The sequence below is a fragment of the Lemur catta genome, chromosome 5 (assembly GCF_020740605.2).
Source record: "Lemur catta isolate mLemCat1 chromosome 5, mLemCat1.pri, whole genome shotgun sequence".
NCBI classification, from domain to species: Eukaryota; Metazoa; Chordata; class Mammalia; order Primates; family Lemuridae; genus Lemur; species Lemur catta.
Genome location: NC_059132.1, coordinates 54454805 through 54471499, shown reverse-complemented (window position 1 = coordinate 54471499; position 16695 = coordinate 54454805).

Genomic DNA, 16695 nt, shown 5'->3' with positions numbered 1-16695 from the left:
CATATGTACCATTTTTAAAAACCTGCTTTTAGAAACTGTTAGGAAACTCAGGGTAAAGCACGTTAACAAAATATATTGAAAGAATAGACTGTCTCTAATTTAAAAATACCCAGCTCTACCCATATAAAATTCATATAAATAAATACTGCCAACTCATACCCCACTCATCATACCCAGTGACATTGCCATGATGTGAGATAAAGTGAGTTCAATAGAAGCAGAAAGGACAATATTACAAAGGGAAGTTACAATGTCAGGGAACTGACTCTAGAATGGTGAAGTGGAAAATCATGAATTTTGGAGTCAACAGACTTAGGTTAAAATTACTGGCTTTACTGATTACTGTCATATGACCTTAAACAAATTACTTAACCTCTCTTAGCCTGAATTTCTGAATCTATAAAATAAGGGCAATAATACCTCATGACATTGTTGAAAGGGTTAAATGACATGATGCTCACGTAACCCTAATTGAAGCCACAATGCATGTGGTCCAGTCCCAGAGGAGTGCCACAGTTAAAGAAACATAGACTATATAGGCAAAAAGTAATGGGAAAGCAATTCCAATATTATTTAAGTTTCTCAACATTGAAGAGAAGCTAGTTCATAACCAATTGCAATATTTCTCATTGCTGCTTGTTTCTTCTGCCTAATTCACTTACATCCCTGGTCTCTGGAGTTCCTCATTTACCACTCCACCAAAGAACACTTCCCATCCTTCCTTGCTTTTTCTGTCACTCCCACCCCAAGCCCTACCTATCCATTCCATCTCTTTCCCAGTCTTTATTACAATGGTAATTCAACCTCTTTTGAAAAGACTTCTTTTCAACTCCAGTCTCCCAGATTCTATTTTTCTGTGGCCATTCTGTATTACAAGTATGCAGAAACCATTCTGAGAGAGAAAGACAAACGGTTTTGGTTTAGGGGGATGAAGATTGGCAGAGAAGGGAGTTTTAATTAAGCTAGAAATTACAGAGTTTTCCTTGTCAGTATGGGAAGGTGATATGGTAGGAAGCCTGCCAACATTCCATGCTGATAATTTTCACCCCGTGATATATGTAAAGAAAATAGCACAGGATCCAGCACAAAGTAAAATCTCAACATTTGTCAGTCCCTCTTCCATTCAGCATCTGTTCCAGATATCTATTGCTCCATAACAAACGATGCCAAAACCAAGTGACTTAAAACAACAATTATCATCATCTCTCATGGTTTCACGGTTGGCTGCGCTCAGCTGGCCGGTTCTCACTTGGTGACTCTCATATGACTGCAGTCAGATGGCAGCTGGGGCCAGAGTCATCTGAAAGCTCAACTACATGGTCTAGTGCCTCAGCTGGGATAGGTGGAAGAGCTGAAGGCCAGCCAGAGAACTAACACACACACACTCTCTCTCTCTCTCTCATCTCTCTCACTCTCTCTCTCTCTCTCTCTCTCTCTTTCTCATCTTTCTACTTTCTATGTGGCTGGTTTGGGCTTCCTTCCAGGATGGCGGTCTCATGGTGGTCAGACTTCTTACATTGTATCTGGCTTCCTCAGAGTGAGCATTTCAGGAGACCCAGATAGAAGCTGCAAGGCCCCTTATGAAGTAGCTTCAGAAATTTTACAGGCATCATGCTTGCAAGTTAAAGCAAACCAGGGGGTCAGCCCAGATTCGATGGGAAGAGACTATGTCAGGGCATGGAAACCAGGATGCACAGTTGATTAGGGGGACATCTTTGGACATCACCTATCACATAGCCCATTCAACCCCCCCCAAAATTTTTCTCCCCATTTTGGAAATTTGGAGATGTTTTGTTATGATTTTATAATTAATTTTGCTGAAGGATCAAGAGCCTAGGTCAGATTGGTAGTCTCCTACTCTAAGACAACAAATTTGAGTATAAAAACATCCAGTCTCATCCTTTCTGGAAAAGCAGTGTAGCACTAAAATCAGACAGCCTGAGTTTGACTCTTGACTCCAACCTACACTGTATCTGAGCATGAGCTAGTTTTGTAATCTCTCTGGTTCCTCAGCTACAAAATATTACTGATGATGTTCATCAGGCTGTTATAAAGAGGAAATGAGATCATTTATATAAAAATGCAGATAGTGCCTACTACATAGTGTATGCTCAATAAATATTATCATTGTTGAATGTGGATGCTTGTTCTATTCATTAGGAAAATTTTGCCTGTAACTGCAACAAAACACTCTGATCGGGAAGCACTTCAACTTCACCCAGGGATTCTAGGCAGTTGACACTAGTTTCAAAGCATACAGGTAATGTAATTTGTAATGTGAATATACTGAATAAACAGCAGGTTTCTGGCAAGCATGTTTATGGATAGAGTTTAATGAAAATTGCATTTATTTAGATTTGTAGCATCTCTGAACAATTTTGTCTTCTGCTTCCTTAAGAAATGATGCGAAATAGCACCTTACTCAGCCTGAAATTTTTCCAATTCATTTTATTGTGCTGATAGGAATTCAACCAATGACAGATTTATTTGGGTGAACAACTATAACGAAGCTTTGTAGACAAACACAATAAAAATCTGCTGAGTGAATTCTGGAGAGACATGGCTGGCTAGAAAAGAGTGAGATGTGTGGAGACTGGCTTCTGAGATGGGTGGGAGGAGAAGGAAGATCCCAGCCTCACCATTGACAGGGAGACAACAAACCAAGCTTCACTGGTAGTCCAACAAACCTTGAGAAATCAATCAACATAAACAGCAAAATATTCCAAGGGCTTCCTAGGTTTGGGTTGGAATATTGAGATAAGAATTGGGGTTTGAGTGAGGTCCCTCAGTGGAATAAGAAATATGTCATCCTTTGGAGATAGTGTCCCTGAGCTCCTGGTGCAGACAGAGCGACAGAGTGGAGAGCGGCATTGGGGTTCTTTGTGTCGAGCAACAGAAACCAACTCTGGCTCACTTGAACAAAAAGGAATTCTTTTGGAAGGACATGGGGCACAGAAAGATGGAAAAGAAGAATGGATTCCAAAAGAACAGGCTCAGGCATCTCTGGAAGTTCCTAGCAGCAGGAATTACTAAATGATCTTGTCTGGACATTCCCACTAGGAAGAATACACCACCTTTCATTTTCACTCTTTACATGATTAAGGTCAAGGAAGAAAACAGCACTTAGGCCTGGTGGTTTGCCTGACCCTTGGCCAGAGAAAGGGGGAATACCATGATTCAAAATCTCACTTGGGAGAGAATACAATGGGAGAGAGGTAATGCCTCCAAATAGGTGCTTCTGCCCAAAGAAAGTTAAAGGGTGGTGGACTGCCAAAAGTAACATGCATCTGTGACATAAATCAGTATTAACATGCAAGGACGGTGACACCAGTGGTGAAATGAGGCATCCTGCCTCAGCAGGCAGAATAAGCTGGCACGTGGGTTGCAGTGTGCTGCTGTATTGCCAGATAAACCAGGAGTGGCTTGTTTTGCCCCAAGAAGCTAAGAGGGGTAATTATAGTCTGAGAGAACCCTTGGGAATAATAGATTTATTATTGTCTTGTACCCACTTTGATCCTCCAAACTCCTACATCCAGGTGATATTGCAAACACAGAATCACCCTTTTGCAAAGACCTGAGTACTTACAGAGAGGAAAGGGCTACTAGAAAAATCAGATGTTAATTTGAATTAATTAATTCTGTTGGCTTTCCTGTTAATGTCAGTGATGCCCAGGGTTTGAGTGAGGAAATGGAGAAGGAAGTTGATGATTTGGGTGCCCTAGAGAAGTCAGGGCCAACCCAGATGAAGTGCAAGAGCTTAGGGCAAATGAAGGCTCAGAGCCCCTGGAGTCGAGGAGGATGATTTAAGCTGACCTTGGACCCAGTAGGAGGAGGAACACTTTCTTCTCGGCCTCTTCACTAAGGACATGGTCCCCACTTCCAGGCCCAGAACTTGGGCTGGTTTTGTCACTCAGCCACGTTAGGGGTAAAACAGCCTTCTGTAGAGGAGGACTTGCAGCTGAATCACCATTTATAACTTTGTTGCTTAGGGGGAAAATGCATCTTGGGTGGTTAAACACAGAAACTTTGGAGCCCAACCTTCTCATGGATTGGGCACTGTCCATAACGTATCGTTTATGCTCTATGATTTTGTTGGATTTATACTGGATTTGTCTCGCACGCAGTAATTCAGTTGAGCCTTTAATGATGCCCAGTGGCTTTTATCATGTCTGTCTCTGTGTCTTTATTTAGTCTGACGGACTGACTAACTGGCCATAATCTTGTGCCTCCGCAGGGTATAGTCAAACAAGTGTTTAACCAGGGCTCATAAACAAACCCAAGGATACCTTACAATCTCCTAGGGGACAGAGAAAGACTTGAGTAGCCTTTCTAGGGTATTCCTATCAGCCCCAAGGGTGCCTCATAACTAGAGGCTAAGTGGGTAAGTGAGGTGTCAGATTACCGAGGGCAGGAAACTGCCACAGGGCAAAAGTGGGGTTGGGGTGGGGGGTAACCTCAGGGCTCCCTGCAGAGAATATCACATGCCCAGTGAAGTAAAACATCTTTCCCTTCTCCCTGGTCTGTCCTCTCTCCGTGCCATACCAAGAGAACCTAAAAGCAGAAGAAGGAAGAGGAGCAAAAGTGAAAGCGCAGGCCAAGCCTCACCCAGTCCTCTCCTTGGAGGATCCAGCGAGCCTAGGCCAGGCCTGAGGCTCCGGAGGGAGGGAGACCAGGAGGGAGCTTTAAGCTGGACTGGACTCTGTGTGCATGTGAGCACATGTGTAAAACTATGAGTTTCAAGAAAGCCATGCCCATGACAACTTTACAACATAAAAAAACCAAAACTGCAGTTAGTTTGTCCTTCAGTTAATTTATCTCATTGCTATTTCTACTGGCTTAGCAAAACTATAAAAAGTGAGCATATAGCCTGATGGTGTTTTGATCTTAAGTCAATTGTATGGCTAGTCATGAGGTTAAGAACTGTCAGAAAACTGATGTGGCTCTTGGAAATTAAGCCCCTACTACAGTTTGATAGAATGAGAATTTTTAAATATCCAATTTATCATGTTAATCTTTACATACCTCACTTTTCCTTTTTGGCAAACACTGTAGATTTCGAAAATTAAGTAAAAATGAGCTCTTTTTGGCAGCTGGCATCTATGCACCCAATGTGCAGCAGCAATAGTCTCATCTGTGAAATGAGAGGATTAATTCATCTCTACCCAGCTTTCTAGCTCTGAACTCTATGAAACTTAGTGCTGCTGAGAAGCATGGCAGTTTCCCAAATGCCAACCTCCAGGCTGAGAGAGCAAATGTACCATGGGGTCACCATCTGGTATTATGGTGACTTAGTTGAGGTTGTATGTTGTTTAATGACTAATTGGCTACTAACTGTGGAGTTCTCCAGAGTTATTTATTCTAGTCAAATGAACACATAAGCTAAAGTTCACAACTAAGAACTGTGCCCTTCATTTACCATCTGGAAATGAATAGCTTCATTTTACTCGGGGCAAAATTGAAGACATAGAACTAAAATATCAATAGGTAGCAATAAACTAAGTTTTGAAAAAATTCACACCCCCATGACTCCATTAAGTCTAAATAATAAAACCTACTGACTGCCATTTGAGGAAATTGTATTGCAACCCACTTCTTTCTGCTGCTTTTGATAGTTTGTGGTATGCATGTGTGTGTGTGTTTCAATTTTGTGAAAAACAAACAAAACGCTTTGCTATTTTAAATTGCTGGAACTTAAGGTTTCATTTCAACAGAATATCTTTAACATAGACCATTGTAGTTTTGCATTTATACTAAAAGTTGATAAGGTATCCGGTTTACTGGCAGGAAACCTATAATTAATATTTATCTTGTTTTCCAAAAGTTTTGCATAAAGTCAAATTTCCAAAGGAAAATTTATCAATTTTCCAAAAAGTTTTCAAGGGTAAGTAGTGCTCTGAGAAGGTTTTTCTACCTGCTGCTCACTAATGTGGATCAATTCTGGCGAGGACGAGCAGCGACTGTCTGGATGCATCCCTGGCTGGGTGGATGTGAAGGCAGAGACAGAGAATACTCAGGAGAATTTACTGGCATTGACCGTGGGTAGAGTGCTGATACCTGAAACCACAGCTGACACTAATCCTCACTTCTATTCCCATTTCAGCCTCTAGCTATTTTCAGGGCAAAGAACCTGAGACTTTACATCAAAGGTTAAATTTAGTGATGGATATGAAATAGGGATTTAATGGAAACTCTCTTCCCACTCAAGACACATCATCAGGTTTGGGTAAAATGCACTTGCCTCAGATGCAAAAAGAACATAAAGAAATGACAGGAAAAGGGGACCGGTTTGAAAGCTGGATGTGATCTTTGGCTGAATTTCATTTGGCCTGTGGGACAAGCTCCCAGATCTGATTTGATTTAGAGCTGCAATTGTGAAAATGCAATAAGGTATTATGAACATTTAGTAGTGATATTATATATCAGACGATGAAAACAAGATGGTTTATGGTTCCCTAAGAGTAGACAAAGCATTTTGAAAGGAGAAAATAGTCAGGATGACCCATGTTTCCCAGACTGTACCCTACAAAAATAAAAATAAAGGGGCCTGGGGACAGTAACAGGTTTCTGACTTGGCACCCCACCAAGGCTAAACTCCAGGATCCCAATATATTCTGCTTCATCAGCTTAAGGAGTAACGTTATTACCCAAATTAATCTCTAACTCACCTATCACTTGCATGGGTTTCTTCCCTTCTTACGTGTTCTTCTCCCATAATAAATTCAAGAACTCAGAGATTGTCTTACTTGCTTTCTCTTGGCTGGAGACAAAGCTCAGGTTCACTCCCTTGCAGCTAGAGAACAACTACTACTAGCATTGTAGTAATTGGTTGTTCCATGCAAAAAAACTCCCAAAGAACCCACCTCTGTTTACACACACAATCACACATCCATTTCCCACACCTAACCCCAGACCCTTCACTGCGTTCAAAGTGTCCTTCCCTGATAGAATTAAGGATACGCTGTGGTCTCAGGTGACCTGTACAAAACTTTCCTCTCTTCCCCAACTTACTATCTTGCCTTTCTATTAAAATAAGCTCCTCGTGCTCCCCCACCCCAAGTGAGACCACCTTGACCTATCTAAGCTGTTTTCTGTTGGAGGACTTTCAAAAGAGAAGGAAGAAGGGTCTCTATGTTTGTCCTTTCATGGGGCTCCCTGGACCTTATGCAAATTTGCCCACTTTTTCACTACAACCTTTAAGATTCACCTACCAAAATGTTTTATTATACCCTTCCTCCAGAACAATGGATGCCTGTTTGCATTTATTTGTGTTCCTGTAAGAGGCCACAGGAATGATTCTGCTTAGAAGCCAACCTGCTGCGAAATGACTTGTTGCCTCTACTGTTTAGACCCTGATACATGCTTCCCCTAGTAATATGTTTACAGATGTTTACAGATGTTTACAGATGTTACAGAGGAAATGGCCTGAAAAAGTAGCAAAAATGTTTTATGTCTGTTTAAAACATCCCCCACTCCTTTTGGAGAAGTAGGGCCTGCATCTCTGCCTCAGGCCAGAGGGGGGTGGGGGCAGGGGAATGTCTTTTGTTCTTTGTGCCACGGGAGATAGCTCAGTGGAACCACCAGCCTGCCCAGACCTGGCAGAGGGAGGTGCTGGGCAGAGGGCATGGGATTGTCTTAGGGGGAGATGGGAGGGCAGAGATAGGATGATCAGAATCATCACCTGTAGTTGAATAGCAATTGCCTGAAGCTGAGAACCATTCTTTAAAAGCTCTGCATTTCTGCTTATTATTAAGATGATCACAGGCGTCTCCATCCTTCTCATTGGCTGGCAAATTAGTAAACTTCTCTTTCCTTCTCCTCAAACCACTTTTCCTCATTCTTCTGATGCAGCCTCAAACACAAGTGCTGAGCTTTCGGTAACACAGACAATTGAGAGGTTGACCAGCTCCTTCTGAAAATTCTTTCTCAGAGAGTACAAACTGCCTAAAAGTCAGATGGGTCCCAGTGACTCAGGAGGCCAAGGTAGGAGGATCGCTTGAGTCCAGGAGTTTGAGGTTACAGTGAGTTATGATCGTGCCACTGCACTCCAGCCTGGGTGATATAGTGAGACCCTGCCTGTAAAAATAATTTAATTAATTAAAAAATAAAACAGTAATCACCTGGTAGCTGTCACCTCACCTCTACACTAGAAGCTCTTCACAGGTTAGTGTGTGCCTTATGATACCTTATTTCTTCATCTGTAAAATGGGGGAAATAGTAAGTGTAAAGTGCTTAGAATCCTGTCTGGCACAAATGAGCTCTTTGTAAATAATAAACATCATCATCATTAAAATAAAATTTTAAGATAATACTAATGCCATTACTATGTCCCTAGCATCTGGTAGAGTAGCCGGCACAGGCAGAGCCTCAACAATGATTTCTTGCGTAGATAATATAGCAGAAAACCATGAGGAGACAAGGCTTGCTGCATGGAGGGATGCATTTTAGGAGGCAATGGGGAACCAGGAGATGTGGTGTGCACCTGTAATCCACCCAGGGCCCTTGCCCTGTCATACTCTGCTTCTAACAGAAGTAAGGGCCTAAAAAAGGGTAAAATGTTTTACAAGCTGTCTCTTTAAACCCCTTCACCCTTTTTGGGAATTAAAACTTATTCCTGCCCAAAGCCAGTAATCACACGGGCAGGGGAGTGTCCTTTGTTCTTTGTACCATAGAAGATGGCTCAACAGAACTGGGCAGAGATCACGAGATGTCTTCACCGGAGATGCTGTAGTTAAACAGCAATAGCTGGAAGCTGAAAACTCCCTTTAAAGGATTTGTATTTCTGTTTCTAGATAGGATGATGGTTTTTTCTTTTTTCTTTTTTTTTAGATGAGAGCCTGCCATCTTCCTCATTTGGCAGCAAATTAATAAACTTCTCTTCCCTTTTCCTCAAGCCACTTGTCCTTGTTCTTCGTTTGGGGACAAGTACAAGTACCAAAGTTTTGGTAATATGCTTATGGGCCCAGTGTTTCCTCTTCACTGCGGCCTCCAGGTGGGGAAGGGGGTTTCGGGAAGGATGGGGCTCCTGCTCTTGGATACTATTTGTCCTTTGACATTTCCACTATTTTAAAATGTTGAGGTTTTATGAAAAGTCCTTCATTGACTAGCTAATTCCCCCCAGTGCCATGCTTCCTCCCTAGGCACCACCGGGAGACCAATGGTGGCTGACCAGGATTGCATGAGACTCACTTCAGGAACAGAACTCTAGCAACACAGCAATAGGCCACCCAATATACTCCACAAGCTTTCATTGGTTTATTAAGACAACAAATGCATCCGTTCACTTCCATTTCTGTGTATAAGCAAAGACAATACATAGTTAAAGTAGAGGAAACCAATATTTCTATTTATAAGAACTACTTTACTTCCCTTCCTCTGTTATTGAGATTCTCAGTAAATCATAAAAGCAATGTTTGAAAATTTACCCTTTACTATATATAAGCTCTGAATTGAAGCAACGTGAGTGAAAACATTACTTGATAACACACCAAATACATTGTCTCTAACTTAGCTCCTATAGGTTTATTACCCCCGCTCCTCCCTTGCAAGGACTGAGAAACAGCCCCTCATAGTCCAAAAGCAATTCTGTTACATAGACAGTCAGGGACCTCCAGCCTCTCCTGGGGACAAAGCCAGGTGCCCCCGAGGAATTGCTACATCTGGGGGAGGAGGGAACGCACTACGAATCCACCAATCAGAACTTAGCGCACCAACTGCAAAAGAATGCAGAGGACTCTCTAGCCCTCAGGCCAAGCAGCACGTGTATAATGTGGTCTGGAAGGTGACCTAGGACAACCTAAGACTGATTATGTCATTAGCTTAAGTCTACATTGCAGTTCACCCCGCCAAATGGGCTTTCAGAGGGGCTCACGGGATATCCGCATGTGCAGTAAGACCCAGGTCCTGTAACTCCCAGCTGTCCATCAAAGTGGTTCCATGGTGATGTCTGAACTGCGAGGAAGGAGGGCCCAATCCAGACATTATAAAAGAAGACCCCAGACCATGACCAAAGCCTTTTTGTTATGACACAGGGTCTGTTAGTTGTCTGTGGAGAAATGTATCTTGCTCTGTAAACTTGTATCTTCCTCTTGCTCTGTAATCCTTTCCCTCTTCAGTAAACCTCATTTTGTGCTTACCTTGCTTTGGGTGTGTCTGGTCATTCTTTGGCCAAGAGCACACCCAAAACTGACATTTCAGACCGCTGACCTGACAATTCTTGCCCATGTTTTTGTATGGTTTGACCCTGCAACCCTGGTCACAAGTAGACTGGGCCAGGGACCAGTACTTTGCCTACAGGCAGACACGCATAGCCCTGGGTGGCCTGGTACAGGGACTTTGCTTCCGTGAGGCATTCTTTGCTAAAAGAGGGAGTGGTGATGGCATTCAGAGACTTTTTCTGGTTACTCAGGGAGGGGCACAATCGGTAGCAGTAGCAGAAACCAAGAAACTTGGAGAGAGCAGCTGTTAAGCTGAAGCCACAGGCGGCAGATGTTATATGGGAAAGCAGGGTAGAAAGAGTAAAAGGTTTTATAGAAGCAGGGAGAGTCAGGGACAAAGACAAATGGGACTGGAGAACTCGCCAGGAAAGGAAATGACAGACACTTTTTCTGAAATGACAACTACGGGAGCTGCTCTTGGGACAGTAGAGAGTTTGCTGTTTCCCTGAAGGGTTTAGGGGAAAGGAATATCTTTCCCTCCCATCTTAGGTTCATGACTGAAGCCCCTATAACAAAAGACAGAGTAACAAGAGAAAAGCATACACATGTATTTAATATAAGTTTTATGTCAGGCAGAAGCTTTTATAAGGAAATGAAGACCCACAGAAACAGGTAATCTTGTGCATTTTTATGCTCAGGTTTGTTGAAAAGTGGAACGTCATGGAGAAATGATTGAAAGACAAAAGGGTGTGATCTAATGGCAATAAACTGGGGGGAGATTAGCAAGGCCTGTTCATTTAGATTTTTCTTGGCGTCTTTGTGTCTTTGGCTCCTTTCCTCTGAGTATAGGGATGGGACCTACAGGGGACAGTCAGAATATCCTGCCTAGGGCTGGGTGCGGTGGCTCATGCCTGTAATCCCAGCACTTTGGGAGGCCAAGGCGGGAGGACTGCTTGAGGCCAAGAGCTTGAGATCAACCTGGGCAACATATTGAGACCCTGTCACTACAAAAAATAAAAAAAAAATAGCAGAGCATGGTGGTGAGGGCCTATAGTCCCAGTTACTCAGGAGGCTGAGGTAGGAGGATCCCTAGAGTCCAGGAGTTCGAGGCTGCAGTGAGCTACAGTGATACCTGGGCAACAACAGAGGGAGACCCTGTCTCAAAAAAAAAAAAAAAATCCATCTTAGGTTTTAGGACGTGCTTCAGAGGAGAAGGTGGGGTTGGGGTAGGGAAAGGTCAGAGAGAACTTTTTACTTCTGTGGTTTTCTCAAATGCCAAGGTGCCATATTTTGGGGTAGCAAGTCACGAATCCTATCAATGGCAACAAGAGTCTTCCAGTTCCAGGAGGCCTGGCTGGCTCTAGGCACAGTTGATTCAGAGCTTCCTCCCTTTGCTGTGTAGGTGTCTTTACAAAAATATTGCATCCTCAGGTGGCTCAAGCACACCTCCAATCCTGGCAGCCTGGCAGAGCTATTGCCTTCTCCTATCCAGTGCCTGGTTTAACCTTCTCTTTTGCTTTCATCTCACACTGTTGCCTTCAAAGTCAGCTAGCAGAAGTGCTGGGTGGAGCTTGCAAGGGCTCAGGCAGGTGGTGCATGAGCTGGGAAAGGTGAGGACAAACTATAGCCTGCACTCCTGAAGTCAACGATGGGCTCCTGGGTTCTGAGGTCACAGTTGCTGTTCTAGCAAGAGCTCCTGCTGCCTTCCTCTGCAGGGCGGCTTATATCTCTGTGCTTATCTCAGTTTTTCCAGTCCTCACTGCACCTTAGAATCACCTGGGAAGCTTTTAAACAGTATGGATGAGGAGGCATCACCTCAGACCAGTTAAATCAGATGCTCTGGGGATTGAGGCCAGGTATTGGTATTTTTATTATAAAATGCTCACCACACCATTTGAAGGTGCATCCAGGCTTGAGAACCATTAACTTAATATAATTATAATTATCAATTATTTTAATTAATTATTAGCATTTTCCCCTTGCATGTATTGAGCCGGTAAACTATAGGTAATAATTGTCTCAATGTTTTCTCTCTCTTTTTTTTTTTTGCTACCAATTCTTTTTCTTTTTTTTTCTTTTTAGAGACAGAGTCTCACTCGGTCACCTAGGCTGGAGTGAAGTTGCGTGATCATTGCTCACTGCAGCCTTGAACTCCTCTCTCATCAGCCTCCTGAGTAGCTGGGACTACAGGCATGCGCCAACACGCCCAGCTAATTTTTAATTTTTTTTTGTAGAGACAGGGTCTCGCTATGTTGCCCAGGCTGATCTCAAACTCCTTGTTACTAAATCTTATTAAAGAGTTTCAGTTTGTTATTAAATACGCCCAATCAAAGATATTTCTATGCCATAGTAGTTCAGAAGATGTAATTTTTGAGATATACTCTCTCTAGGGGAAACCATTTATTTGTAAGAGTACAAGATGTGGTCTCCTTATTCACATAGAGTCCCTACACTTTGATGAATGGATTCACTTGGCTGTTTATGAATATTTTATAGACCATGTGGATCCAAACATAGATTAACAAAAAAACAAAAGAGGTTTCCTCCTCTAATGCATGGTGTAGTATCTTTCTTTTTTTTCATGCAAGCAAAAGACAAGGGTAGGTGTCCAATTATTTTATTATAGTAGAATAAAATTTTGGAACTCAAATAGATGCAGCTGAGATGCCATTTAACTGTTCTTTCAGTTTATGTCATGTAAAATACTTATTCTCAACTTTGCTGTCCCAGATGTAACTCCAAACAGTGCTTGCCATCTAGGTCTATTAGCTTCTGTCTTCAGACTTTGATGTCCTCTACCCTACTTCTCTTGTGTTCTTCAACTGCACTCTAATCTTTGCTCCCATGAGTTGGAATTCCCCTCCTCTGACTCCCTGGTTTCTATCTCTGCTTTCCTTTTCAAAATTCTATGCTGATGTAACCTTTCCAGCTTTATCTAGTTTTCCTTATGATTAGAAATACTCATTGCTTCATAAAAAACATTTAGAGCTTTTACATGGATTCTTCTGGCATCTTTAAACTCTTAAAAATTAAAGATGTCAAAAATATTTACCTTTTGGCTTTTAAAAAAATCACAAAGAAGTTAATAACCATACACTGTAAATACCTTTATAAATCTAAGTTAGGTGTCTGTCACTCAAATGATTATAATGCCTTTCCAATTACTCTAAAAGACCTCTGCCAATAAGGTGGTGTGAAATCTTCTGGGTTTTACAGCCTCTTTTTTAATAGCAGCTTCCTCTGTGTTCTAATTCTACCAAATGCTCATTTATCCCTCTGTCTACAATAAGAATCTATTGAGACAGTAAACCCCCTTTCCTCAGCGAGATGTCATGGAGATGAGCTTCTCACATGTTAACAGGAATATAAATTACCTGGTGATCCTGATAAAATTCGGAATCTGATTCAGGAGGTCTGGTTGGGGCCTGGGATTTTACATTTGCAAGAAGCTCCCAGGTGATACCACTGCTGCTGGGCAGGGAAGCACTACCCCAGGGAACATCTTAGTAGCTTTGGTTTTCACCCCAAACGTTCCATCACTGAAGCTTTCCCTGCACTCATCTAATAGGCTCTCAAATCAATTCTCCACCAATGCCTGAATCAAGATTAGACCAACAGCCTCCATACTGATGTTGGTTCTCAAACTGTACTTCAAAGCTTTGTTTTTTTCATTTTCCCAATGAATCTTTCTGGTTTCTGGCTGATTAATGTCACTTATGTCACCATAACATGCCACATGCTTCAACTCTTGGTCCTTAATCATTCCTCCTGAACAGCCCATGTGCAGCAATAGTCATTTTCTTTTCTTTTTTTTTTTTTTTTGAGACAGAGTCTCACTCTCTTGCCTGGGCTAAAGTGCCATGGCGTCAGCCTAGCTCACAGCAACCTCAAACTCCTAGGCTCAAGCGATCCTCCTGCCTCAGCCTCCCAAGTAGCTGGGACTACAGGCATGTGCCACCATGCCCGGCTAATTTTTTCTATTTTTTTTTTTTTTTTTTTTTTTTTTGAGACAGAGTGTTGCTTTGTTGCCCTGGCTAGAGTGAGTGCCGTGGCGTCAGCCTAGCTCACAGCAACCCCAAACTCCTGGGCTTAAGTGATCCTACTGCCTCAGCCTCCCGAGTAGCTGGGACTATAGGCATGCACCACCATGCCCGGCTAATTTTTTCTATATATATTTTAGTTGGCCAGATAATTTCTTTCTATTTTTATAGTAGAGACGGGGTCTTGCTCTTGCTGAGACTGGTCTTGAACTCCTGACCTCGAGCGATCCACCTGCCTCAGCCTCCCAGAGGGCTAGGATTACAGGCGTGAGCCACCACGCCCGCCCCCTATTTTTAGTTGTTTGGCTAATTTCTTTCTATTTAAGGTAGAGACGGGGGTCTCGCTCTTGCTCAGGCTGGTCTCGAACTCCTGAGCTCAAATGATCCGCCCGCCTCAGCCTCCCACAGTGCTAGGATTACAGGTGTGAGCCACCACACCTGGCCTTCATTTTCTCTTTAATTACATTTTTTAACATTTACTTTTCTTTCTTTATAATAGATGGTCTTTTATTGATACTTCTTGAACTTTCACTGTTTTTGAATTTAATAGACATGATGTTAAGAATGTGCATAAAACATCTCAAAACAAAGCACAGACATGCCACTAATAAGCAATGCATCAGTCAAGACAGAAATGATTGGGCACGACTAGTAAAGCTATTTTTTAGTGACAGGCAGAGTCTTTTTGCACTGAGTTGGTGATTTATTAGAATCTATGAAACTTATTAAATTGAAAGCTTATAGGGAGAGTTTATTTAATTGAATAAAAGAAAAAATATTAAATATTTCCCAGTACCTGTGGTTTTCAAATCTGCTAGATACTAAGGCACCTTAGTCTAGTCTTTATAGATTTGATCACTGGATCACTTACTTTGTACCAGGAACTATTTCTGAGAGGTAGAAGAGGGCTCAGTAAACAACACCCCTCTTTCTTACTTTTGTGAACCAACTGAGAAATAAGACAGTAGAGTCAGCATAGAGTCCAAACATCACTTTTATTTCAGGGAAGGCTGATGAAGCACATGGCTTATATTCATGGGCAAGCAGATCTCCTAATACTGAACCTCAGATTAAGACTTGCCCACCCAGTCACAAAAAGCACTGGGTCACAGTAGCAGCCTGTCCTTATATGACAGAATGAATGCTCTTTGTTGGATGAAAAAAAGGAAAGGATGCAGGACCAAGATCCTCATTTCCCATCTCACTAGTCATCATAATCACCTACTCTCCGCTAGGAAAGGCTGGGTGTGCTATACTAGTGAAGGAGCTTCCTCCCCGTGGAAGAAAGCATCAAGAATGGGGAAGAGGTGTTCTCCCAGCCATAAGCCAAGCACTTTATCTTATTTAATTCCTTCAACAAACAATCAGTATTTATTGGGTGTCTGCTGTGTGCCATTTACTGCTGTAGGTGCTGGGGATACTGCTGTAGGTGCTGGGCTTAACAAGACAGGGACACTTCACAATGGGACCTGTACTTGTACCGCCCACCTGACTCCCTCATCCAATTCCAGCCCTATCAGAGCCTGTTTTTATTTAAAATTTTGATATTTTGTTCATCACATTTTTTTTCACTAATTTTGAATTTTTAAATATTGTATTAAAACATTGCTTAATCACTGAGCTTTTGGGTTCCCCCTTAAATTTTGTACCTGAGGTGAATGCCTTATTTGCTTCACTCTAATCCTAGCCCTGGTTTTAAGATATATTTGTAAACAAATAAATTAATAAATAATTGTATTAATTAAACAAGCATTCAATTTTCTAATGTGTAATAAGTTGAGAAACAGGATGTGTGATAGGAAGGGATTGGGTGGGTAACTTGAACAGTCATCTTGTCAGATGTTATTTAAGCTGAGACCTGAATGTCATGAAGGAGGCAACTTAGGGGCGGGTTGGAGAAAATCTCGTGAAAAGGCCTCAAGGTAGAAATGAATTTGGAATTTTCAAGGAATACAGAAAAAGGCTAGTATGGCTTGAGTGTCAAGGACATGATAGGTGAGTAGTAATCAGTTTGGATAGAGTGTGAGAAAGGATTCAAATTTTAGGACTTTCTAAGCTGGGGTAAGGAGTTTGAATTTTATTCCAAGTGCACAGGAAGCAATTGGAAGATATTAAGCAGGGGAGCAACATGATCTGATTGATCTTTTAAATAATTCTCTCTGGCTGCTGTGTCAAGGATGGATTACAGGGGTGTGGATGGCAAAAGAGTAGAATCAAGGAGAACTGTCAGTGTTTCTAGTGAATGATTATGGTGCCTTGGACTAGCGTTGATTATACTGAAGAAGTAGAAAGGTGAGCAGCTTCCAAAATACTTTAGAAATAAAGTTGATTGGATTTGATGGTATGAACTGAAAGCGAGAGGAAGGACAGGGCTGAAGGTGGAGATCTGGGAGTCATCAGCGCCTTGACAGAATCACCTGGGGAGAGAGCACATTTAGAGAAGAACAGGAGCTGGGATGTACCCTGGGGAGCAGCTGTGGAAACAGGAGAGGAGGTGAGGG